Source organism: Clarias gariepinus, unplaced genomic scaffold, assembly GCF_024256425.1.
Source record: "Clarias gariepinus isolate MV-2021 ecotype Netherlands unplaced genomic scaffold, CGAR_prim_01v2 scaffold_40, whole genome shotgun sequence".
Classification (NCBI taxonomy): domain Eukaryota; kingdom Metazoa; phylum Chordata; class Actinopteri; order Siluriformes; family Clariidae; genus Clarias; species Clarias gariepinus.
The window spans coordinates 118,336-144,920 of NW_026521007.1; the positions used below are offsets into that span (position 1 = coordinate 118,336).

The 26,585-nt window shown below is 42.7% G+C and overlaps 1 pseudogene; it reads right to left on the reverse strand.

Moving 5' to 3' along the window:
• Window positions 1–17,033, reverse strand: part of LOC128517193 (scavenger receptor cysteine-rich type 1 protein M130-like) — a 33,737-nt pseudogene extending 16,704 nt beyond the window's left edge.
• Between the last annotated feature and the right edge of the window lie 9,552 nt (window positions 17,034–26,585).

A 26,585-nucleotide genomic window follows, 5' to 3' on the forward strand; every position in this document is an offset into this window, starting at 1 on the left:
CACTAACAGTGGTCGGTGAGGTCCGGAACACCCAGAGGCGGCGGAAACTGAACACCGACCCCCTGGGGGTGTCCGGGGGGGCATGCTCTTATAGGAAAGAGAGTTGAGTGCCGTTCCCCGGGGGGGATCACCCCCACAGTCCTGGGCATGTAGGCTTCAGGACTTAGTCTTTGAAAAGAAGACAGTGCGGCGATCTGATCTTTTGGAGGCAGCCTGTTGGGGGCGACGAGCCGTACCCCAGTCCTTACGGGGGGGGTGCCCGGCTGCTGACGCTCTCTTTCTGTGCCTCTCGCCTGGTGAGATTCAGATCTGGCCGAGGCTGGGTGGCCGAGGGCCTCGACTCTTGAGCACGGCGTGGGAGAAATTTCCCAAAAGCCTGTTCATACAATTTAGCTTCTCGGAACCTAGTGGCGACGGAATTCACAGCGTCGCCAAATAGGCCGGAAGGTGAGACAGGGGCATCAAGGAGGAATGTTCTATCCTTGTCCTTGATGCCTGTCAGGTTTAACCACAGGTGCCTTTCAGCGGTCACCAAGGAGGCCATGGAACGGCCGATTGCACGGGCTGTCTGTTTAGTCGCATGCAGGGATAAATCAGTAGCCCGGCATAATTCATTGAATGCGTCATGATTCAGTGTGCCGCTCGTGCTCAAATCTTTCAGCAGATCAGCCTGATACGCCTGCAAAACCGCCATGGTGTGCAAGGAAGCGCCGGCCTGACCTGCTGCTTGGAACGCTTTCCCTACCAGGGTAGAAGAAGTTCTACACGGCTTGGAGGGAAGTGTTGGTTTCTTTAATGAGGATGATGTTCCAGGAGAGAGATAGCCCGCAAGCGTCTCTTCTATCTGGCGCATCACCACATAACCTCATGCTTTTGCATCAACGATGTTCGAATAAAACGAAGTCGATTGTACAAAAATACGGGAAGAAAAAGGATTTCTCCAAGAACGAGATAACTCGTTGTGGAGGTCATCAAAAAATGGGAGAGAGCAGTGTTTTGGCTCCATCTCCTGGCCACCCGACAGAAATCTGTCATCTAATTTAGATTGTTTTGGGTGAACCTGCTCCTGTGGCCAGTCAATATGCAGTCGTTCGACTGCACGCGTTATAACTTCGAGCAATTCCTCATATTCTCTTTCATCTTTTGAGGAGCGTTCTGAGGAAGCAACTTCCATTTCCACAGAAGCAGGAGAACGAGTCTCTTCAACACACCCGCGAGAAGCACCGGAGTGCGCTCGTGAAGTGGAAGGAGAGACATCGGGATCGGGGGAGAGGGCAAGAGAAAGGAGGGACTCCGTCTCTCGCTCCTCGGCCAGATCTGCTTGTGATCCCCATGAGTGCAGCGCGGCTCGTGGTTCCCTAAAGAACGCGAGACGCGCGCGAAGCAGCTTCATGGGGAGAAGATCACAGTGCTTACACTCTCCATTAAGCCCTTCGAGAGCGTGCTTTTCACCCAAACATTCGAAGCAGAATGTGTGCATATCGCCCTCCGAAAGGAAATTTTTACAAGGAGGGGGACATCTAGTTCTAAACTTCGCCATAATAACTGGTGAGTTTTATAGATTTAATTCTGCTTATTTTTGTTATGCTTGCTGACACACACACGCGCACAATGCGGTGAAGAAAAAGATCTGAGGAATGTTGCCGGCTCACTCCTATTTATAACCTGCAGGTGCATCTAATCAGATGACGTCACCTGACCGAGGTTATATAAGCCAAAAATTTGGCGTGTTTGGTACACACATGCTTCACAACCGGCAACACGAAAAGATATTCCCATAACGTTTTCACGCAGCATCGAGTGTAGCCTTTGAAAGGGAACTCTGTGCCTTTGAATAACGAGGAGAATCCTGTGTCCCATTTTGTCTCAGACCTGTTTTCCACTGTATTGGACTGTAAACTCTGTTTTGTTAAAGATTTTCCGAAGTTAGGATTATTCACTATCAGGACATCTTACAGGACAGACATTTTCGTTGTGCTCTTGTACTGATTCGTTGAAGCTGGTGAGGATGACTCATTTCTCCTGCACTCCCCCCCCAACACACACATACAATATATCGAACTATAGACATTTACACATTCACTTACACTCAAAATATTGTATATAATGGAAATATTGGTATCTGGTGCACTGCAGTGTCTTTTTTTGTACAGTACACATGAACTACTTCTGTGATTTGTTCGCTTCTAATATTTATAGATCACGGTCTGTTCATATCTGCGGCAATTCATAAATCAAATCTTTAATAAGTCAGGGATTACCAGGACTTAGCATTGGATGATTTGATCAGTTGCATGCAGTGAATTTGAAATAGAAAAAAGTTGAAATAGAATACAATAAGGACGTTTTCTCACTGGGAATGATTGTTCCGTTCTGTTCCCGAGCATTTTCCGTAACTTAGCTGAGGGGCTAAAACTGTTGAGTCTGAAGCCTTAACATTAACATTATTGTTAACATTAATTAATATTTTGTGTTTAATATGTTTTATACAATGTGATTATATTGTCTTTAAAATAAATCTAAGTTTGAGTGTGGGTGTTTTGGAAAAGAGACAGAATTCGAATAAGAGTGCAAAATATTTAATTAAAAATTATTCAAGTAAAATATAATTCAAGTAAGTGTTGTAACAGAAAAGTAGCTGTCTAATAGGATAAAAAAGTAAACATTAAAATGTAGTGTATTTCTTTATTTACTTGTATTTGCATAGCAAGAGGGTGTGTTACTGAAATTAAGACAATGGCACAATGAAATTAAACAGTTCGTCCATCATTTGCATCAACATCCTATTCGATCTCTTGATGTTCCTTCCTCTGTATCTGTAGTCAGTGCTCCTCCTTCTAAATTTGAGATTTCATCCAGACATCAAGAGTCTCCTGCTCTTGGTTTTCCACGTCTTGTGCTAATGTCAGAGGTCTCAGCCTGTGTTTCCTCCAGTGTCTGTCTGAAAGAACGTAGAAAAGCAAGAAGTAAGGTATTAGCTGAAATCTGCAACCATAACAGCTTGTACATTTTTTTTTCAACATCCAAATTTTGTCACCGTAATCACAGGTAAACTAAAACTGTGTGTGGAGCTTATTTGGATCATCAGCATCTCAATTTTCATAAGTATCCCTGAGTGTTGGAGTAAATACATAAAAGTTATACATAAAATAAGGAGTAAAGTACCTGTAACTCTAATAGCTACATAAGCACAACACTTGAGATCATCACATTCTATTCTTTTGAACAGGGAAATAGTCTGGGGCTTTAAAGTAAGCAGGCATGAGGAGCATTCAAAGTTAGCTTTGTTGTGAGTTAATGTAAAAGGATCATCCTGTATATCTTATTATGCAACTTAAATATCACCACAGGATTCATAGACAATTACCAGGAGATGCCGTGATATGAGACTCTTTTTAACAACATTAAGAATGTTAGTATTTAATAATAACTTACCGTTAGCTTGCTGGCTCTCTGCTGGACCAGGCTCCACGCTGTCCGGTTCGGATGATAAAGGTTTATGTTGTTGTGGGACAGAGAGATTCTGACTCGGTCACACTAAATGGCTTCTATCCTATTATCAATCTTTTCCTCACTTCAGTATCGCACCACGCGCTGTGTGCTGATGGAGCCGCAGTTTGTTTAACTCTGCACGCATTTCTCACTGCTGTTGGATACGAGCACGTGTAAATACTCGGATGCTTCCATAAATATCAGAGTTTTTATTTGTAGTGTCCGATTGACTTTGGATGTTTTCATCTGCCTAAATTGCGGGCAAACACTGTACTTCACAGAGATTCTTTTGCAGCCATGTTTTTGTGTACGGAGTCAAACAGTAATTATGTCATTTCCTCTTTTGAGCATGAGTGCGGACACATGTCCCGCCATCCATGCTCTGGAATTGGTCCAGGTATTGGTTCCCGAGCTCGGAACGATTGCATGCTCACAGACAAACATCAACTGGTCTCAAGGTCAAGTGTCCACGGAAACGGTTTCCGGACTCCAGTGAGAAAATGCCCTAAGTGTGATGTAGAACAGTCCAGACATCACTCACCTCTTTCAGTGAAGCTTGTGATTCTTCTAGTGATAAAGTTGATCGCCTCATAAGTCGTGTGTTGTATATGATTGATCTGCTCATAGACTACCTCAGACTGGTTCTTAGAGAGTACTTGGAATGGACAATAATAAAATAATAATAATAATAATAATAATAATAATAATAATAATAATTGGTGTTGTAGAGAAAATAGACTGTGTGAATGTGTGGTACCTCTCCTGAGCACTCTGTTCTGGTAAAACAGTACCACTAGAAGTACTAAGGCCAGGAAGATCAGCGTTCCCAACACCAGTGGAGGGGTGGGTGGAGCTACAGGTGATAGAGGATTTAGAGCGGCTCTTTCTGAAGTCAAAAACACAGATGAGGAACTTAATTTGAGAAAATTGTGAACAGTAACAAATATTGATTTGTAACAAATATACATACCTGATGTGGTGGTGGTGGTGGGTGTAGTAGTGGACACTGTGGATATGTCTGTATTTGCAGAAAAAAAACTGCATTAAAAATGCAAAAAACACAATAAAAATAACCTCTCACTAGATCTGGTTTCTGACCTGCTGAGCTTTCAAGCTAACATCAAGCTAACACCTAAGATTATAAATAAAAGTTAAGTCTTAACACAGTGAGAAAAGTGTAGTGAGTGGAGAGAGAAAGCTGAAAAGTTAGCACACCCCTCTGACCTGCACAGGTTACTTCAGCATGAGAGCAGTCAGTGTGTTTCTTCAGGGAATGATGACAGTCCCACAGGTGAATCTCATCCCCTCGACACTTCACTCTGTTCAGCCAGATAGTCCCTTCACCAGGACCAAAGCTAACATTCCTATCAGCACTCAGCGCCAAGCCACAGCCCAGCTGTCTGCACACCACCTGAGCGTTACTGATGTTCCACTGATCATCACAAACGGAGCCCCACGTAGTGTTATAATACACCTCCAACCTCCCAGAGCAGCTTCCCTTTCCTCCACTCAGCCTGAGAGACCAGTGCTCTACATCACACACATCACACATGAGGAAACACACCAACGCTGAAGAACAGCTAAACTCACACACAGAACTACAATACAATATGACTTTATATTACTTCCCAATATGTTTTTTCCATGTTTTGGATTTTTTCGGTGGGGGTGGGGGTTGTTGGGGACTAAGCCAATTTGTTAATAGAGGGTTTGTGTCTATCTAAAACATTGATATTTGTTGGTTTTATTTCTATGAATTGTGATTAAGTTGTCAGGAAACTATTTTATAAACACATGAAATAAATTCTGTTCTCAACAAATGCAAATAAGAAAAAAAGCACTGAAAGCTTTTTTTCATATATTCTTACTTATGAGGGGTTTGTTAGATGGAAGTGAAGAGCATTTTTCTTGTGTATGAAGAAACTCTCCATCATCTGCAGTAATAAAACACACACATTAATTTAGAGGTTATGTCATGTCAAATAAACTTCTTTTATGTTTGATAGATACATTTCACTACTCATCCAAGTAACTTCTTCTGCCTGAAAAGAGTTGGTTAATTTCTCATACAACTGAGCCTTGGATTGCGAGCATAGTTCGTTTCAGGAGTGTGCTTGCATATCAAAACGTATATCAAAGCAACCATAAGAAATAATGGAAACTCAGATAATTCTTTCCACAACCCAAAAAAATAAAAATCTAAAAATATTTAATGTAAAATATAAAGTAAAAATAAAACACATTAACCTGCACTTAACCATTGAAAAGAAAAAAAATCCCAACAGATAAGTGTTTCCATTAGTGTTTGTTTGCGTATGTGCTGTATAGAGTGTGTGTGTGTGTGTGTGTGTGTGTGTGTGTGTGTGTGTGTAAGCTAAAGTAAGACAAGAGGAGCAATGACTCCCTCTCCCTCCCTCATCTCGTCTCACACAGAAGCCCTCTCTCCCCTCTTATTTAAGAGAAGGGAGGGCTACTGGGCGGGATGACTTTTACACACAGACACACACAATAGAGACACTCTTTTATGGAAAAACTTCTTTAACAAAGAACATCTCTAATGACATTCGAGTGCACACACACTAATGAAATCACTGCTGTAAAGTAAAAAAAATAAAAATTAACCTGCACTTTACCTTTGAAAAGAATCGTGACAGAGCAGTGTTTCTGTTAGAGTTTGTGTGTGTGTGTGTGTGTGTGTGTGTGTGTGTGTGTGTGTGAGTGTGAAGACAGGAGGAGGAGGGAGGAGGCAAACTTTCTAAATGACACACGCACACACACTAACCATCAGTGCTGACATAAAGAGAGAAACAGGATCTTGGTTTTGCTTTACACACGCACACACGTGTATTATAATAAACAGTACATGCGCAAGTTAAAGGATGGCTTTATACAGTCACAGTGTTATAGTGTAACGATCAGCTTTGTATTAAAACCTAGATACACTAAAACGGGGTCTTGAATCTAACTTCCGGTGTGGTATAGGCCTAGCGGAGCAAGAAAAGACAAACAATGACAATAGGTGTACCAAAAAAACACAATATATACAAAATATATACATATACCCAAAAATGGATGTATGTTTGAGTGGTAAAAGTAAAATATCCAGAGTCCAAGTTATCAATGAGTGTTTTTGTGAGTGTGTGTAGCGGGAGAGATGGCTCCGTTTCACCGGTATATTCTAAGACAATCCAGCAAACGGGAAAATCCACTTGACATGGTAATCACTCTTGAACATACACAGCGCTGTCTCCTCATAATCTCTCCATCACAGTTGTTTCCCGGGTTGCACTTTTATGCCGGATCACATGACCCGACACGACATCGGGATTTCCTCGCGTTGCAGCCATGCATGCTTGCAAGAGCTCAACCCCGGAACCAAAACACCGTCAATGGGACAAACTAAAACCTATTGGTTTCATTTTCCAGCGAAGTTGTGTTTTAACAGCCATTAGTTAATTCCCTGGAGTGAAATCCCTTTCATTTTTCAACAGGAATTGCAAATTGCATTTGCACTTGTGTTTCCCATATGTGGACGCATAAAGTGTGACATAATTCAAATGCCATTGCAAACTTTGCATTATGGTTTGATTTTTCGACTTTGCGAATGAACACAGATTGTCAAATTTCAAATGAAAAAGTCCATTTGCAGTTGCATTTCTCATGTCTTACAAGTTATGAGCCGGTCATATTTAAAAAGCAAAATCAATTAAAACGTCTGCTTTTTCACTTTCTCTGCATCGCGTATGTAGCCTGCCTAAACTCAAACGCAATCGCTAATCCATTTGCAATTGCATTTTCAACGTGTTACACGGAAACCTGTCAATCAGCGCCAGGGGCGGGTCTATACTGTGGGTCAGGCTTGTATGATGAGTGACGTCACTCGCTGTCGACGACCAAGAGGGGGAAATTTGAGCAATGGAGGTGAACCAAGATTATCTGTTTATTAAGAAATAAACACACAAAAATGACAAATCGCATATTTTCTTACTCTGGAGTAAAACAGAGAAGCTATTATAAAAAAATATTTTTTTAGTTCTTCTCCTGTTACAGCCTGCTGAAGCAAAATCTGTCACTAAGGGACCGTCTAAAAAGTGCATGACCAAGAACCCTTTGTTTGTTTACAGAAGAATACACAAGATTACAGAGAAATACCTCACAGGACATCAAACATATTACACTGTTAGGCTACAGTATGGATTATTTGTTTATTTATTTGTTTGTTTAATTAATTATTAATTATATTAATGTACACTATCGTTCAAAAGTTTGGGGTCACTTGCAAATTTCTTTGTTTTTGTTTTTTTATTTTTTTCAGATTTCACATTAGGTAAACACTAATCTCAATTAAAAAGTACATTTTATGGCAATATACAGAACCAGAAAACTCTGACTCCACCCACCTGTGCAGGTAATATGAGCCACTTCATCACTATCATTATTACATGTGTTCTGTCCCCAGGGTGAAGATGGACACTGCCACAGATTGGAGTCGTGTTTCCTACACTTCAGATAATCCAGCCAGTTAGGAGCAGATTTGACTCTTGCTTCAGTGTTTGACAGACTGCCATTTTTTCCACAGTTCAGCTCTCGACACACCATGTTTACTGTCTCATCATTCATCTGATTGTAACACACATTACCCCAGGTTCCATTGTAGAACACTTCCAAATTCCCCTTACAGCCCTCTGTTAGTTGGATCTTTTTAAATTCTGGAAAAAAAAGAATGACTGATATAACTATATATATATATATATATATATATATATATATATATATATATATATATATACTTATGGTCTTTTTTTGTTGACTGAGTCAATGATTTAAAAATGCAGATAAATGTAGGATAAGCAGTTCTAGGAACAGTGTTATAATGGTGGACATACAGTAGCTGGGCTACAACTAACTGGATTTTCAATGAAAACCAACATCAATCTGGAAGATCTAAGAAAAAGGGAGAATAAATTAAATGAAAATCCTTCTAGGTCTGAGGCCTTTCTAAAGACCTGCAGTTATTCAGCACTCTTTTTAAATTTGTGTAAATTTGTGTCAAAGTACATATACAAAAAAGACACTAGCAGAAAAGCAGGGAAAAAGGAAAATAAACAAACCTGACAGATTGTTTTAAACGAAGAACAGAGTTTAGTTTAGGGTGTGTGTCCAAATCAAAACAACTATATTATAACACACAGAAAGACCTTTTAATTGGAGTAAAGTGACTGATGTGCCTAACTTTTTTCAGCAGAGCCTCTGTTTCACTGTATAATCCACTATTTTTTGTTTTATGAATATGTAAGACCTATTGACACCTGGATCAGGTGACACCGGGTTTCAACAGGACTACTATTAATGTAACCTCAACTGTTTACAACTAAACATTCAGATTCCTCACAGAGAATCAGGGAGAGAAATCAATAGTAAATCATGGTTTCTGAAACATTTATTAAAATGAAATTCTTATGCACAAACTAAAAAAAAAACTGCACAGCAAAAATATCTTATAGTACCTTATGACTGAAATAAATCGGCTCACACCAGAGCACGTTTCGCGCAGCAATGCAAAGCCAGCATTTATTTAGCAAGTATATATTTGTGTTGTATTTCTGGGGGATAATAAATCTGCTCATATCGGTGTGTCCGTTCATCTGCCTTTTGATCAAAACTGCAAAGTAAAAGTTTGCGCCGCAGTTATAAAAAATAATGCTCAAAATAATGGGGCACTCACCTAAGCAAAATTAGCTAATTAGTTTAGTTATAAATAGTCATGTTTTTAGTTCAGTTTGGTCTTGCATCTGTTTTGTTTTGTTGATAAATGGTTGCATCTGTTTAGTTCAGATTTGTAATCTGTGACATATTGTTACCTGCAGATGTTTTGGTTCGCTTTCGGTTATGTTTAAATTTGAATTAAAATGTTAACTTCTGCACTTATGCCTTTCCTGCTATCCAACAACTTTATTCTTTCTTGAAAACAAATCAAAAATCATAAAGGTAGTGAAGAAAGTATGTGAATCATTTTTCTCAAAAAAGCTAATTGGAGTCAGGTGTTACTGGAGAATATGCTAATGTAAGCCATGCCTTTCCAAAACAAGCTTTCAAAGGATGTATAATTAATGATTGTTGATTTACATAAAGCTGGAAAGGGTTACAAGGTGATTTCAAAGATTTTAGAAATTCTCCAGTTCTCCAGGCAAATGGAGACACTTTGGAACTGTAAATGGACTATTTTGAATGTTAAATGAGCAATAATAGTTAGTGTTCAAAGGAGGTGAAGAGGCGGGTACAGGCAGGGTGGAATGGGTGGAGAAAAGTGTCAGGTGTGTTGTGCGATAAAAGAGTATCAGCGAGAATGAAAGGAAAGGTGTACAGGATAGTGGTAAGACCAGCGATGCTCTGCGGCTTAGAGACAGTGGCGCTGAAAAAAAGACAGGAGGCAGAGTTGGAGGTAGCAGAGCTGAAGATGTTGAGGTTCTCTTTGGGAGTGACAAGGATGGATAGGATCAAGAATGAGTTTATCAGAGGGACAACCCACGTTAGATGTTTTGAAGATAAAGTCAGAAAGGCCAGATTGAGGTGGTTTGGACATGTTCAGAGGAGAGATTGTGAATATATCGGTAGAAGGATGCTGAGGTTGGAACTTCCAGGCAGGAGGTCTAGAGGAAGACCAAAGAGGAGATTTATGGATGCAGTGAAAGAGGACATGAAGTTAGTTTGTGAGAGAAGAGGATGCAGAGGATAGGGTTAGATGGAGGCAGATGATTCGCTGTGGCGACCCCTGAAAGGGAACAGCCGAAAGACAAAGAAGAAGAAATGAGCAATAATTACATGGAAGATGAGATTTTTTTTTGTGTGTTATTATTTTAGGCACATTATATTTGTCAATACTCTTGACTTAGCTGACATTATATGACAAATTATTGCAGAAAACCATAAAATTCCAAAAGGTTCACATACTTTTACTTGCCACTGTATGTAAATGATGCTGTACCTGAGCACACGACTCCTACGTCCTCCTGGTGTCCACATTCCCCCTCTTCACACAGCTGAGATCTGCAGTTCCACAGGGACGTCTCGTTCCCCTCACACTCCACCTCATTCAGCCATATGGACCCAGTTCCAGGACCAAACCAGGCTGGTATGTGGGTACTAAGGGCCACTCCACACTGCAGCTGTCTGCACACCACCTGCGCATCCTTAATATCCCACGAGTCATCACACACTGTCCCCCACGAGCCACTGTGGAAAACCTCCAGCCGTCCTGCACAGTCTCCCCCAGAACCAACTAACCTGATAGAGCTGGAGTCTGGGTTCAATACAACACATCAAATGGTGCATGCAGGTTATCAAAAATCTGTTGGTGGATGTGTATTTATTTTAGTCAGTAGCGAGAGCTTGTTTTGTCACTCGCCGACCTGCGTCAGCAGGCTAAAAGGACCCACAAGCAGACACAACAGATCAAATGGAAGAAAGTATTTAATTGGGAAATATGCTGGAAGCAGATAACGGGAAAATTAGGTAATATATATATATATATATATATATATATATATATATATATATATATATATATATTTTTTTTTTTTTTTATTCTTTTATATTTAATATATATTTAGTTTAGTCTAGATGCGGTCAGGATTAGGCAGCAGGGCAGGTTGGAAGTGGCTGTGGGCAGAGGTATAGCAGATGAGATTATGCTGAAAGTAGAGTTATATAGGGAGAGTTATATAGAGTAGTGGTGATGAGGCGCAGGTGTGCGCGAGCAAGAGTAATTTAGGCGGCAAAATGGAAGCCGCGGAATGGAGTGCGGAAGGGAGTTGCGGGAAATCAGGACTTGTCTCGAGAAGCGGGCATTACCTGGCGTACCGTGACATGTTTATGTTATAATGATAGGTTAATGTTGATCATGATGATGTTAGTGTTAATATTTAAAACAAGAGATCAAGGAGATGTTTTCGTTGTTGCTTTGCGACATTGGCAAAATCGATTTCTCTGGATTGGAACCTCCAGGGAAAATGTTACAGGAATCTTTGCTGAATCTTGCAGTTTTCTGTTTTGCTCCATTGAACATGCAGCATTATACTCCTTTTGAGCATATAAAATTTTGGTATGCCAAAAATTGCCAACTGCTTGCTTTGAATCCATAACATGGTACATAATTTGCTTTTATTACAAAGATAATGTGAATAAGTTCTCTCAAGTACTGGGAGGAACATTTTTGTCATTACAATGTAATTGATTAAGCATTCTCACTCCATAATAATTCAATGTGCATGTAGCTGAAATACATTCATCAATTATTTAATTAATACAGAAAGCTAATGTGTCTGAATGCAACATTACTCATCATCAGCAAATTTGTGTCTGAATATTTATAGTTCTGACAGAGTATGTTTATTAATATGCCAATAAACTACTTTTGTTTTGATAAAATTTTGTTTCTTATCCATCATTTTAAAGTGCCGACTCTTTATACACTAACACTAACTCATCTGTAGGTGTTTTGCTGAGTACCTGAGCAGGTTATATACAGCTGTTTCCCAGAGCTACAGTTGACAGGTTGTGCACTGCTGCAGTTCCCCAGATGAGCTTCACTCCCAGAGCAGCTGAAACCCGTTACACACATGTGTTTGTGTTCAGTGGTGGATAGAGAGGAGCGGTAGTTCAGCACAGAGCCACAGCCCAGCTGTCTGCAGAGAACAGACGCCTCAGACAGACTCCATGAGTCCAGGAGAACTCTCTTCCAGTCCTGCCTGAAATAAATCTTCACCTCCCCCTGACACTCGCTCCCTCCAGACAACCGCACTCGACCCTCATGAAATGCCATGGATGATCCTGAAGCAGAAGAACATTATTTAAATATTCTAATGAACACTGAGTTTATTCACTAACGTGGTGTAGGTGAGGTTAATATCTCACCATTACAGATGACTCCAGCATCATGTTTATGAGAGCATGCAGCTCGACTCCATGATGAGACGCCACATTGTGATAGGTGTGTCTCATTCCCCTGACAATTAAACAGATCAGCCCAGATGTGGCCACTCCCCTCCCCAAACCAGTCCATCCCCACCACAACCACAGCACTCCCACAACCCAGCTGTGCGCAGAGAACATCTGCAGCTCTCATATTCCAGCTTACAGCACAAACTGTGCCCCAGTCACTGAGGTACTGGAGCTCCACTCGACCAGAACAGACGTCCGGTCCGTTCACCAGCCGCGCCTCTGTGTGACCTGAACAAACACCCGAGAGCTCAGAGGAATTAGTTGTTTAAAATGATAACATCTTCCTTTGACATTTTCACTCACTTACTTACTCATCTTCTATAACGCTTTATCCTGTATTCAGGGTCACAGGGACCTGGAGCCTATCCCAGGAGACTTAGGGCACGAGGCAGGGTACACCCTGGACAGGGTCCCAATCCATCGCAGGGCAAACACACATACACACACACACTCTCATTCCCACAGTACAGGCAATTTGGGAACAGGAATTAGCCTAACCTGCATATCTTTAGACTGTGGGAGGAAACCTACCAAGCACGTGGAGAATATGCAAAAGATGTGGAGACAGAAATTGAGCCTGGAGGTGCAAGGCACCAGTGCTAACCACTACACTACCGTGCCGCCCTGTGTTTATATCATGGGAATTTATTTTTTTCTACTCCCTTTCACTTTTTTTCTGGTTTTGCTAATTGCATTACAAATGTCATATCAGTATGTTGTCAGTGATGTAACTGCTGCATTGTTTAAACAATATTGCTCATAAAATTACACTGAATTGAGAAAGAAGGAGAAAAACAGAAAGGGAGAGAGAGAGAGAAAGAGAGATTAACCCCATTTAAACAGCAGGTTCCATTTAGGAAAACTGAACCATCTGCACACACACATGCATCCGCACACAACTGCACACACCCTTGCCCTTTCTTTCTCTTACATGCATGCGCATACACATACATTCTTACACACACACACACACACACACACACACACACATTCATGTTTGCTTTGTGTTAATTATGCATTTTTAATTTACAATTAACTACATTTAATGTACCTGAGTTTATAACTATTGCTAAAGTGATTTAGATTAAATGACAAGTATGATGCACATGCACTGGAAACACTTCCACTGTTAATAAAGTTATGAGGTATTATGAGTTATGTACAGTTTTTTTTTATACAAATGAAATTGAAAATGACGTGTTAGTGTGAATAATGAGTGTGTACTTACCAGCTGCTGTGAGTGTGAGTGTGGATGAGAGAAGAATAAAAGTCAGACAGATTTCCATCTCCCTCCTCACTGTACACGATGTGTTCACCTTCACTCACCCAGAGAGACAGAGAGAAGTGTGTCCCCTCACTCAGCCCCCTACAGAGAGAGAGAGAGAGAGAGAGAGAGAGAGAGACCAATCACACTAACTGTTACCTTATTAGAAAGAGGAGATGAAATCATCACACAATCTCAATAACAAATCAAATGTGAAATCTTCAAATTTATCCATATACAGTGGAACCTCGGATTACGAGTAACGTGGTTTACGAGTGTTTTGCATGACGAGCAACAATTTTTAATAATTTTTTACTTGAAAAACGAGCATTGTCTTAGTTAACGAGCACCGAGTATCATGTTTCACGCATGCGCTTCTTGTTTTAACAACGAGCGTTACGTCATCACAAGTGAGCCAACGGTTTTTCTCTCTCTTGCAGCAGAATTGTAGGTAATCGTCTCTCCTGCTGGGTGAATACACACACGCGCTGTGTGTGTGTGTGTGAGATGTGCGTGCGTGCGCGCGCGCACACACACACACACACACACACATTAACGGAGAGACCGTTTTTAAAACCGTTTAAAATTTAGCAAGGAAAATCGCTAGTCACACTCGCGTGAGTGCATACTAACGGGATTACTACTGTAAAGTAAAACAACAACAACAACAACAACAAAAATTAAACAGCTCCTCACCTTTGAAAACAGTCGCGACAGAGAAGAGTTTGTGTGTTTATTTGGCAACCTGAGAGAAGGGGAGCTGTAAAGCTGAGACCTATCGTCTCCCCTGCTGGGTCTTAGTGCCTGCAGAGTTTTTGCGTGCGCGTGTTTGTGTCTCTGTAAGGCAGGGAGTTTGTGTGTTTGTTTGGCAACCTGAGAGAAGGGGGCTGTAAACGCGAGCGAGCCCCCCTTCACCCCCCCCTCCTCTCAGGTTGCCAAATAAACACACAAACTCCTCTCTGTCGCGATTGTTTTCAAAGGTGAGGAGCTGTTTAATTTGTTTTTTGTTGTTGTTGTTTTACTTACAGCAGTGATCCTGTTAGTATGCGCTCACGTGAGTGTGACTAGGAATGTTCCTTGCTAATTTTTAAATGGTTTTAAAAACGGTCTATCCGTTAATGTGTGTGTGTGTGTGTGTGTGTGTGTGTGTGCGCGCACGCACATTTTACACACATACACTCTGCATGCACAAACGAAAACCCTTATCTGTTGGGGTTTAATTTTACATTTTTTTAAGGTAAAGTACAGGTTAATTTGTTTTATTTTTACTTTATATTTTGTATTAATTATATTTATGTATTTATTTTTTGGGGCTGTAGAACGAATAATTTAAGTTTCCATTATTTCCTATGGGAAAATTAAATTTGGTTTAAGAGTGTTTTGGAATACGAGCCCACTTCCGGAACGAATTAAGCTCGTAATCCGAGGTTCCACTGTATATCAAAATAACATTACCACTGATAAACAGAGCTCCGCCTCCTGTCTCTGAGGTGTGTGAGTGATAAGAGTCGACCACACCACACACTGATTTCAGAAAGAGGAAGCACTCGGCTGTTATCATTAATATCAGCATTAATGATGACAACTACATCAGCTAAACATACCTTCTACACACACACAGACACTGCATATTTCTCAGGTATATATGCCTTTTAAACGCACACACACACACAAATTGCAGCTACAACAGGTAAATATGCCCTTGCCACACATACACACTGTCACTGCACAAGCCAAACATACCTTTTACACAAACACACACATACACATACATACATACAATATGTATCCAAACTACACTCCTATAACATTATAACAACATCATTTAAACATCTTCTGATGCATTAAAGATTATCATTTATATATTTTAAATGTTAGACTTAAAAGAACTTTAGGAAAAATGTTATATATTGTGTAGCCTAGTCTAAAATTTCAATTATAGACAAGTCTAAAATAACAAAATTCATGTAATTGTTTTAAAACTTAATTAACTAATGTTTAGAAACAAATAAATAAAAAGATAAATTAAAACAGTTCATCTAAAATGTTTAAAAAATGTTCAGAGATAGGTACAAAAAATCTTAAAACATAGTTGATAATAGATTCCTAATTTTGTGGTTGAGGGAAGAAAATGTATGTGCCTTGTTATTCGTTTAGCCCTTGAAACCATGGCAACCTACCCCAAGTGATGTAATCTGTCCATCATAGTTTGCATAGTGTTGCGTTGGTTGTGTAATATCGTTCTGACCTATCCTAGTGTAAAGAGGTGGGAGTTAAAGAAAACCGAGTCCAAGGGCTTGTTAACTGTATACCTGTGGAGACTATACCAGTTTCGAAGCACATAAGATAACATAAGACAGGATAAGATAAGTCTTTATTAATCCCGAAGGAAATTGTTTCTCCAGTGGATGCATATTTAAAAGATACAAATACAATTGTAAGGGTTAACTTCAAGAGGGCGCCAAATGCCCAGACTCCTTGTGTTTTTTGTGTTGTAGTTGCTTTTTGAGTGGAAACTTCATGTCCCAGACTGCACCTCGGACAGGTGATGGGAGCACTCACCCGGACCGAGGTGACTCATTAGTTTAATTAGTATAAATAGCCTGTCTTAAGTTCTGTTTGTGCTCTAGCATTTGTTGTTGTTATGTTGATAGTAAGTGTTGTATTTAAAGTAACGTTTTCTTTGTGCTCTAGGACAAGAGCTTTTGTTTCAGTTTTACTTTAATATAACAATAAAAAAAAAAATCTAAAACCGTCACCTTCGCCTCTGCATTTATGCCACGCCGAAAGCACAGACAACCCAAACGTGACAATAATAGGAAAAAAAGAGAGGGAGATGTCATGCACACTCAGAGCGCGACCGGCACTAGGACCCTGAGGTAAGGCGGTCGCGAACCAGGAAGTATAAAAAGGGTAAACAAACCACTACACTCTGCTCAGTCATTTGAGTTCGCCCATGTCGCCTCGGACCGTTTCACCGAACCGTGAGTACTCACCCTCTTGGGTTTACTTCCAGATTGAGTGTGTGTTTATAGGACGCGGGTTAGATTTGTGTCTCTCCCTTGCTCCCCATTTGTGAGAGTCCTTAGATCAAATAGCGTGATTATCCTGCCTATTCGTGTCACTCCGCGTTTGGGTTTACCATTCACACTACAAAGGGCTAACCGCTAAAGCTACGTCTTCTGTTCTCCTCGGGTTAGTTCATGACAGAATGACTGAGCCCTCCGCGGTAAACCCAGCGGATTACGCGCGTCTTTGCGATGTGGTGGATCGGCATGCCGAGCTAATCGACAAGCTAACTGGAGATCTTCCGGCCGCATCAACCCCCCCCCCCCTCCTTCTGATGTTTTTCTCTCGCTTCCAGATAAATGGAATGGCACAGACGGGAAATGTAGTGTGTTTTTGACAGCGCTAGATCTGGTGTTTGAGTTCAATTCCACCAAATACTCCACCGATCGGCTACGCATTGCTCTTCTCGTCTCGTTGCTAACTGGGCAGGCAGCTGAGTGGGCCACGGCGGTACTGCGCTCCGACTCAGACACAGCGCACTCCTACAATGAATTCTCACGCCAACTACAGCTCACTTTTGAACATCCTGCCGGTGAGGTGGAGACCGGTACCAAACTTTATCACTTACGGCAGGGAGGGTCGTCCGTGAGTCGCTACACGGCGGATTTCCGAACCCTCGCCATCCAGACCACCTGGGGAGATGCCGCCCTCCGCACAACTTACCTCAAGGGACTGGCGTCTCGCATTAAGGATGAGCTAGCCGGACGAGAGTTGCCCGCGACCCTGGAGGGTCTTATCCAATTGGCCCTTCGGATTGACCAACGCATGCTCTCGCGCCCGAAGCCAGCTCCTCGGACCCTGCCGCCCTCCATGTCCTCGCCTACCTTCTTCACCCAGGCCCGGCTTTCGACGCCCGATCTACCGTCACTCCTACAACCACCGGACCTGCCGGATCTCCACCTCCCGCCGTGGTTAACACAGGAGCCGGGGAACCCATGCAATTAGGACACGCCTCCTTGACCGCTGAAGAACGGGAGCGACGATTTAAGGAGGGACTCTGTGCCTATTGTGGGTCAGCGACGCACCACCGAGCTATCTGTCCAGTTCGACCGGGAAACGGCCAGACCCGGTGAGGCAGGAGGACCACTCACCGGGTCACATCCAACTCTCCTCCACTTCGACCGATTCCTCCCGTCTCACGGTTCAAGTACACCTCCATTTTGGCCACAAACAAGTTAGGAGTACTGCGTTCATCGATTCCGGTGCCGCAGGCAACTTCATTGACTTCTCTTATGCCAAAAGATTGGGGTTAAAATTCGAGGCGTTATCCCAGCCGGTTCGGATTACCGCTGTCGACGGTCGGCCCCTCTCCACCAGTCCCATCACCACCCAGACTCGTCGCATCACCCTCGTCATCGATACACATCAGGAACAGATCAACTTTTATGTCACCCCCATCTCCTCTCCTCCAATCATCCTAGGTTTTCCGTGGCTCATCCAACATGACCCTCTTATCTCCTGGAGACAGAACCGGATTCTACAGTGGGGCGCGACCTGTACCGAACTGTGCCTACGGGCTGCGGCTGGGACGTGCTCTAGGGAGTCCGAGGCCCCCGATGTCGACGTCAACGCCATCCCCGCCGCTTATCGGGACCTGGCGGAGGTCTTCTGCAAGAGACGGGCCACTCATCTTCCTCCTCACAGACCGTACGACCTCGCAATAGACCTTCAGCTGGGAACTGTCCCACCCCGCGGCCACCTCTACTCATTGTCATCCACGGAGATGCAGGCTATGGAGGAATATGTGACCAACGCTCTCCGCCATGGTACCATCCGGCCATCCTCTTCGCCTGCTGCCGCGGGGTTCTTCTTTGTGAAGAAGAAAGGAGGCGAACTTCGCCCATGTGTTGACTATCGAGGGCTCAATAACATCACCATCAAGAATCGACATCCGTTGCCTCTTACCAACTCAGCCCTGGACGTTCTCTCTGGTGCTACCATTTTCACAAAGTTGGACCTCAGGAGCGCCTACAACTTGGTACGCATCAGAGAGGGCGATGAGTGGAAGACGGCTTTCATCACCCCTACCGGACACTATGAGAGTCTAGTGATCCCATTTGGACTGTGCAACGCCCCCGCCGCTTTCCAACATTTCATAAACGATGTCCTCCGGGACATGCTAGGCCGGTGGGCATTCGTTTACCTGGACGATATACTCATCTACTCCCGTTCTGTTGAGGAACACATCCAGCACGTCAGGGCGGTTCTAAAGAGATTACTTGCCCACCAGCTTTACTGTAAGTTGGAGAAGTACGCCTTTCACGAGCGCTCCACCACGTTCCTGGGTTTCATCATCTCGCCCCAGGTTGTGGCCATGGACCCGCAGAAACTCGAAGTTGTGCGTCATTGGCCCCTACCCAAGACCCTCAAGCAACTTCAGCGGTTTCTCGGGTTTGCGAATTTCTATCGTCGCTTTATCCGGGACTACAGTACAGTTGCCGCGCCACTGACCGCCCTGACTCGCCCATCATCTTCCCCTTTTCGACTAAACCAGACCGCCATCTCTGCCTTTAAGAAGCTCTGCTCCCTTTTTACCACTGCTCCTATCCTCCTCCACCCGGACGCCAGTAAACCATTCGTTGTAGAGGTGGACACTTCAGATGTGGGCGCTGGAGCTGTCCTCTCTCAACGAGGTCCAGATCAGAAACTACACCCATGTAGTTTCTTCTCCAAAAAATTCGATTCCACTCAACAGCGATACGGGGTAGGGGACCGCAAGCTGTTGGCCATAAAGTGGGCTTTGGAGGAATGGCGTCACTGGCTCCAGGGCACCAGGGACCCATTCATCATCTGGACGGACCATCAAAATCTAATCACCATCTGAAACCTCAAGCAATTAAACCCCAGACAGGCGCGGTGGGCTCTATTTTTTGAGCACTACAATTTCCATCTCTCTTACCGCCCGGGGTCTAAGAATACCAAAGCAGACGCGCTTTCTCGTCAACATGAAACTGACAGCCCCCGGGTAGACCCCGCGCCTGTCCTACCACCCTCCAAGATCATCGCACCCCTACTATTGGATCTGGAAACGAGGGTTCGCCAGGCGCAGACCACAGAGACCGAACCGGCAGGTGTGCCGCCTGGACGGCTCTATGTGCCCACCAACATGAGGTCAGAAGTACTCCAGTGGGGCCCCCCCCCCCCCATCTCGGGACACCCGGGCATACGACGCACACTGCAGTTCCTCCAACGGGACTTCTGGTGGCCATCCATCGTGAAGGACGTCCGGGAGTTCGTTCAGGCGTGCCCGGTGTGCGCCAGGGCTAAGGACACCAACCAACCTACCTCCGGCGAACTCCAACCTCTCCCCGTCCCTCGCCGACCCTGGACGCATATCGCCGTCGATTTTATCACGGGCCTGCCGGCCTCCGAAGGAAAAGACACCATCATGACCATCATCGACCGGTTCTCTAAGGCCGTGCACCTGGTGGCCCTCGCCGGACTCCCATCAGCCAAAAAGACAGCGGAACTGATATTAGAGCATGTAGTCCGTCTGCATGGGTTCCCAAAGGACATCGTCTCGGACAGAGGCGCCCAGTTCACTGCCAGGTTCTGGAAGGCTTTCTGCCGTCTGATCGACTCCACCTGCAGTCTATCTTCTGGATACCACCCTCAGACTAACGGTCAGACGGAGCGGGCCAACCAACAACTAGAGCGCTATCTGAGATGCTTCATAGCAGACCGACAGCGCTCCTGGGCTTGCTACCTCATCTGGGCAGAGCTTTCACACAACCTCCACGTCTCGTCGGCCACAAAGCTCAGCCCCTTTGAGGTATGCTACGGTTTCCAACCTTCAGTGTTCAACCACCAAGAACCGGAGGTCGACGTACCGTCAGGCCAACAGTTGGTCCGCAGGTGTCGGCGGTTGTGGAACATCGCCAATCGGGCCATCCATCAAGCCAACGCCCGCTACACCACCCAGCATCGCCGCCGACACCCTCCGGGACGATTGTACCACGTAGGTGACAAAGTTTGGCTCTCCACAAGAAACCTCCGCCTTCACACTGAATCCAAGAAACTTTCACCCAGATTCATCGGTCCCTACCGCATCTCCCTTCGGATAAACCCAGTCACCTACCGGCTCCAGCTGCCTGCGGCGCTCCGAATCCATCCAGTATTCCACATCTCCCAACTCAAACCTTTCATCACATCAACCATGATTCCACCCAACCCCCCAGCTCCTCCTCCCCGGATCATTGACGGTGGTCCCGCCTACACCGTACGCCGGATCCTCGACTCGCGCCCTCGGGGTAGAGGAATCCAGTACCTGGTCGATTGGGAAGGTTACGGCCCCGAGGAACGGTCGTGGATTCCGGCTCGGTTTATCCTCGATCCCGAACTTATACGGGACTACCGTCGTCGGGTATCCTCCACCTCAGGACCGTCTGGAGCCGGTCCTGGACAGGGGGGTACTGTCATGCACACTCAGAGCGCGACCGGCACTAGGACCCTGAGGTAAGGCGGTCGCGAACCAGGAAGTATAAAAAGGGTAAACAAACCACTACACTCTGCTCAGTCATTTGAGTTCGCCCATGTCGCCTCGGACCGTTTCACCGAACCGTGAGTACTCACCCTCTTGGGTTTACTTCCAGATTGAGTGTGTGTTTATAGGACGCGGGTTAGATTTGTGTCTCTCCCTTGCTCCCCATTTGTGAGAGTCCTTAGATCAAATAGCGTGATTATTCTGCCTATTCGTGTCACTCCGCGTTTGGGTTTACCATTCACGCTACAAAGGGCTAACCGCTAAAGCTACGTCTTCTGTTCTCCTCGGGTTAGTTCATGACAGGAGAAAAATAAAATACAATATAAACAGATATAAATAGAATAAAAATATATATATAAAAAACAAAAAAAAACTACAGACAGACTGTACAGAAATGTGCAGAATTGACTCTTTTGTGTAATGTACATGTATGTTATTGCACCAGGATTTATATTGCAAATAATATTTAACATTGCATACACTCATACACAAGAAATGATTCTGTGGCCTTGTAAATTTCACAGTAATAAAAAGATTATGTTACCTTAATAAAATCTCTAAAAATTACATATATGATTGTTTGCGTTAGACAAATCAAAATCAATGTCTAAAAAATAACTATTGATTTTGTCTTAAATTTACACTATAATTAAATTTTATTTCACAAATAGAAATTAGCATTTGACTAACTGAATTATATTTTTAACATGCACTTAATATATTTGATACATTTCAATTAAAATATTTGGTAATGGAGTAATTATAGTAATTAGTTTAAAGAACTACAATTATCACTCATTCCAACTCAATATTCTTTATACTGTATTTAACAACAAAAACTTAAATAATTGAGTAAATTGCCCAGTGCAAGTGCTCATGGGAAGTCTGGTGTAACATCAGAGACAAGAAGGCTGTGAGGATGTGAGAATGGACATGAAGCAGTGGCGATTTCTTTAAGACTGCAAGGGAAGCTCAGCTTCCCCTATAATGTCACAAAATTAATGGTCAAATTATGTACTATTGTATTAACATTTTATTGACTAAAAATGCGTTAGAAAACGTTGATCTCAAAGACGAGTTCGTTCAGAATCAGTTAGATATAGCAGGTCGGCTGGCTTGATTTTCTTCTCATACATTCCCGTAGCGTCACAGTGCATTTCCCCGTTGAAGCCGAGCGTCCATTGACTTCAAAGCTTTGAACGTTTTTTTTTTTCAGTGCTTTGAAACTAGACGGTCATTGGATAAACGCTGCGATTATGTCCTGCCCACGGACGCTCAGCGTCTCTGGGGGTGAATGAGAAGCAAATGAGGAGTGGGCTGGCCTGGACTCCGAGCTTCTGCGTGATGATTGGAGGGTCTGTCGAAAGATTGCATCTACTTTTGACTGACAGCGATTTTGTACTATAAGGATCGCTGAAGCTATTCACGCTCAGTCCCATCGCGGATTTCTCTGCTGCAACCTATTTCTTTATATTTGCTTGGCGAAATTGCTTGATTTTCATCATACATTTCACACAATTATACACCACATTCCTTGTTTCACTTTTACAGAGTTTAATATTTTTTTTAGATCGTTCATTCATTCATTCATATAGTAGGCTAGGCTAGTGTCGTGGGTGAAACTGCACACGATGGCAGACAGTGCTAATATTGTCGACCCGATTTTGGCGAAGCCATTTGAAAGTGTTCCTTACGAGGAAAAACTTAGAATTAAACAGCAGGGCAGATCAACACCTAAGATTGGTTTAGTGCAAAAGATAGGAAAAAAAAACAGGTCTTTTCAGCTCTCCTGGTATGACAAAGTTAGCTGGCTGACTGGAAGTGCTGTGACAAATAAAATATACTGCTGGCCATGCCTCTTGATGAAACCATCTCACGGATGTGTTGTTTGGTCAAAGGTGGGGTTTGGAGATCTGTCTAACTTTGACAGGGCATATAAAAGACATGAAAAGAGCAATGAACATGTGAGTGCATGTGCAAGATTAAGTTGCATGGGTAGGATCAGGGTTGAGCATGCAATAAATAAAGGTGCTCGCATTCAAGTGGCTAAACATAATGAAACAGTCAAACAAAACAGGGCCTTCCTAAACCGCCTTACTGATGTGACATCCTTGCTAGGCCGGCAGGAGCTGTCATTTAGGGGACATGATGAGAGTAGTGATCATCCAACAAGGGGAATTACAGGGAGTTCACAGAAACATTAGCTAAATATGACTCTGTCCTGTCCACACAATTCGAGTCCTCAACTGTGTTTTCTGGTATGTCCCATACTATTCAAAATGACTTGATCTCTGCTCTTGCAGCCACCATTTCTGATCAGATCAGAGATCAAATTCAGGATGCTCCCTTTTTTGGATGGCAGGTGGATGAAACAACTAATATATCCTGCCGTGCCCAACTCTCTGTCATTGTTCGCTATGTGGATAGTGCAGGTAAAATTCAGGAGCGCTTTATTGGATTTTTTTTATGTTTCTGGGGGGCGAGATGCCAAGTCTGTTTTTGAAATATTAAATGAGAACATGCAGGACTACAATTTTAAGGATAAGCTTGTGGCACAGACCTACGATGGGGCTGCTGTCATGGCTTCAGATCTCAATGGTCTGCAGGACAAAGTGAAAGCAATAGCCCCCAGTGCAATGTTTGTGCATTGCTATGCACACAGACTAAATCTGGTGCTGTCACAGGGGGCTAAATGCTTGCCTGAGTGCAGAATCTTTTTTGCATCACTCTCTGGATTTGCCACATTTTTTTTCAAAATCCACAAAGAGGACATCTTTTCTGGAGTCTGCAGGCTGTTTAAGGTTGCCCAGAAATGCTTTTACTCGATGGAATTTCACATCACGGATAGTGAGCACTGTGGCAAACAATTATGATGGCCTCCTGCAGACATTTGAGAACATTATTGCAGATACAACAATGGATGATGATACACTGGATTGTGTCAAAGGCTTTGTGAGGAAACTGGAGGATTTTGAGTTTGTGTTCATGTTGTACACATATGAACAAATATTCTCTGAGACTGATGTGGTCTTTGATATTGTCCAGCAGAGGGCGATGGATGTTCTTTACTGCAAAAAAAGAATTGAATCTCTTCTTGCATTTGTCAAAGAAAAGAGGTCAGGAGGGCCCTTGCCAAGCCGTTTATGCCAAAACAGCAGATCTCACATCAGACCCACGAGATGAGCCCATGAGAAAGCGCTGTCTGACCCAATTACAGGATCCCCAAGAGCGATACAGAAATCTGTACATGGCCATTCTTGATAACATCTTGGAGCAGATTCCTCGACGTTTTTCAAATTTGGAAAGCATGCTCTTCTTAGAATTAGCCAATCCAGAAAAATTTGATGACATGAGACAAGTATTTCCAGAGGAGGCCTTCCAAAGTGTCCTGAAAAGTTATGGCCATCACTTTGATTTAGGGAGACTGAGGTCAGAACTTCAAGTCCTGTATTCAGATCAGGACTTGCAGGGTAACAGGGGAAAGCTGTGTGATTACTTGGTGTTCCTTAAAGACATGGAGTTGGACAGTGCAATGCCTCAGCTTTACAAACTGTCTCATTAGTGGCAACAATTGGAGCTACATCTGCAGGTGTAGAAAGGAGCTTCTCCTGTTTAAAGCGGCTCAAGGCCAAGGCCGTTTAAGCAGCCTAGCTCTGCTGGCCATTGAGAGGACACTGGTAAAGTCACTGGAAAAGACGCCCAGTTGGTACGACAGGGTCACAGAGCATTTTCTTGAAAAGGAACGTAGGGCAGAATTTACTTTTAAATAAATAGACAATTTTATGATGTAGGCCGAAAATGAGCTTCCCCTATTTGACAGAACAGTAGCCGCCACTGACATGAAGCATCTGGAACATTCTGGAACATTCCTTACAAATCCTGGTGAGTAAACAGCTAACACAAGTTACTGTAATAATGACTCTGTCTGCCTGCACACACAACTTTATAGTGTGTAAGTTACTGTTCTGAATCCTGTCACAGCCGAGCTCCAGAGCTAACGATAGGTAGCAACAGGCCAGACTGGTGTTCAGTGTGATTTTACTCCAAACTGCTCAGCTAAAGCGCGGTTAATACAGACACTTAAAATCTGGTGTAAAGGGAGAGATTTAACACCGAGCAGCAGCGCGTGCATGTCCGCGTTTCCTTCGGGTTTCTCACTGTAACCGGCAGCGGTTGTGTCGCAATATTTAAATTTCTACCGCCAAATTCCAAACTCCAGTCATGTTTTACAGCAGAGAAGGCAGTTTGATTATCAGTATAATGCTGTAAAGCCTTGTTTAAAAAATAGAACTTCAAACTTTTTACTTAAGTTAAAGTCATAAGTCCATGACGTTCTAAAATGTATTTAAAATGCAAAAGTACTACAAGTACATCAAAAACAAAACAGTGTACTTAAATATTATAAAATTTGCTGTTGATAAAAGAAATGTGCTGTATTAGTATGAGTAAGTACTTTATTAGTAACTAAAGCTATGAAATACTGTATAAAGGTTTAGTAGAAGTACAACATTTTTCTCAGAATTATAATTGGAAGAAAGTAATATGAAATTAAAATATTGTAGTTAAATATGTTATGTATGTTGTAATATGTAAGTAAAAGAAACTTAAACTGATTTTAATATTTTTTGTGTGTAAAACATGTTATATATTTTCAATATCTCTTTTACAGCACCAACCCCACTAAAGAAGAGAAGTTGAATGGAGATAAAACAGGAGGTCAATGTCAACTTTTTAAATGTTACAGGAGTATGAAATCTGTAACCATTACAAATTATATCAAGGCTTGAAATATTTCACTTTACCTATAATGAATCTAGAATATACAAGTTTTCCACTAGAATATAGATTTTCCATTAACTAAGGTAAACAAATATATATATACTTGATAGTAATGCATAAATAAAGTTAAGTCATCATTTTTTTACAAGGGACAAAGACATGTACAAGAGACATTCTAGTCAAAGCGGGACCTTTGATTGTGCAGAATAACTCATTAGAGTAAAAGCTCCCTTTATTTCTCTATATATGAGGTTGTGCATTGTTCTGCAAGAGCAAAAAGCCTTTGGTGATCAAAGCAGTTCGTTTTTTGTAAAAGCATTCCACTGGAATATTCACCGGAATTTTCCCCAGCAATGGGCTCTGTTAATTTAAATAAGTTTTACGTCTTCATTTTAGAGAATTTTCATCACAAGTCCCGCTTTGACATGAACACCACTCGTAGATCAGTATGATGATGTATATAGTAACAGTCACACTTGTACTTACTTGTATACTATA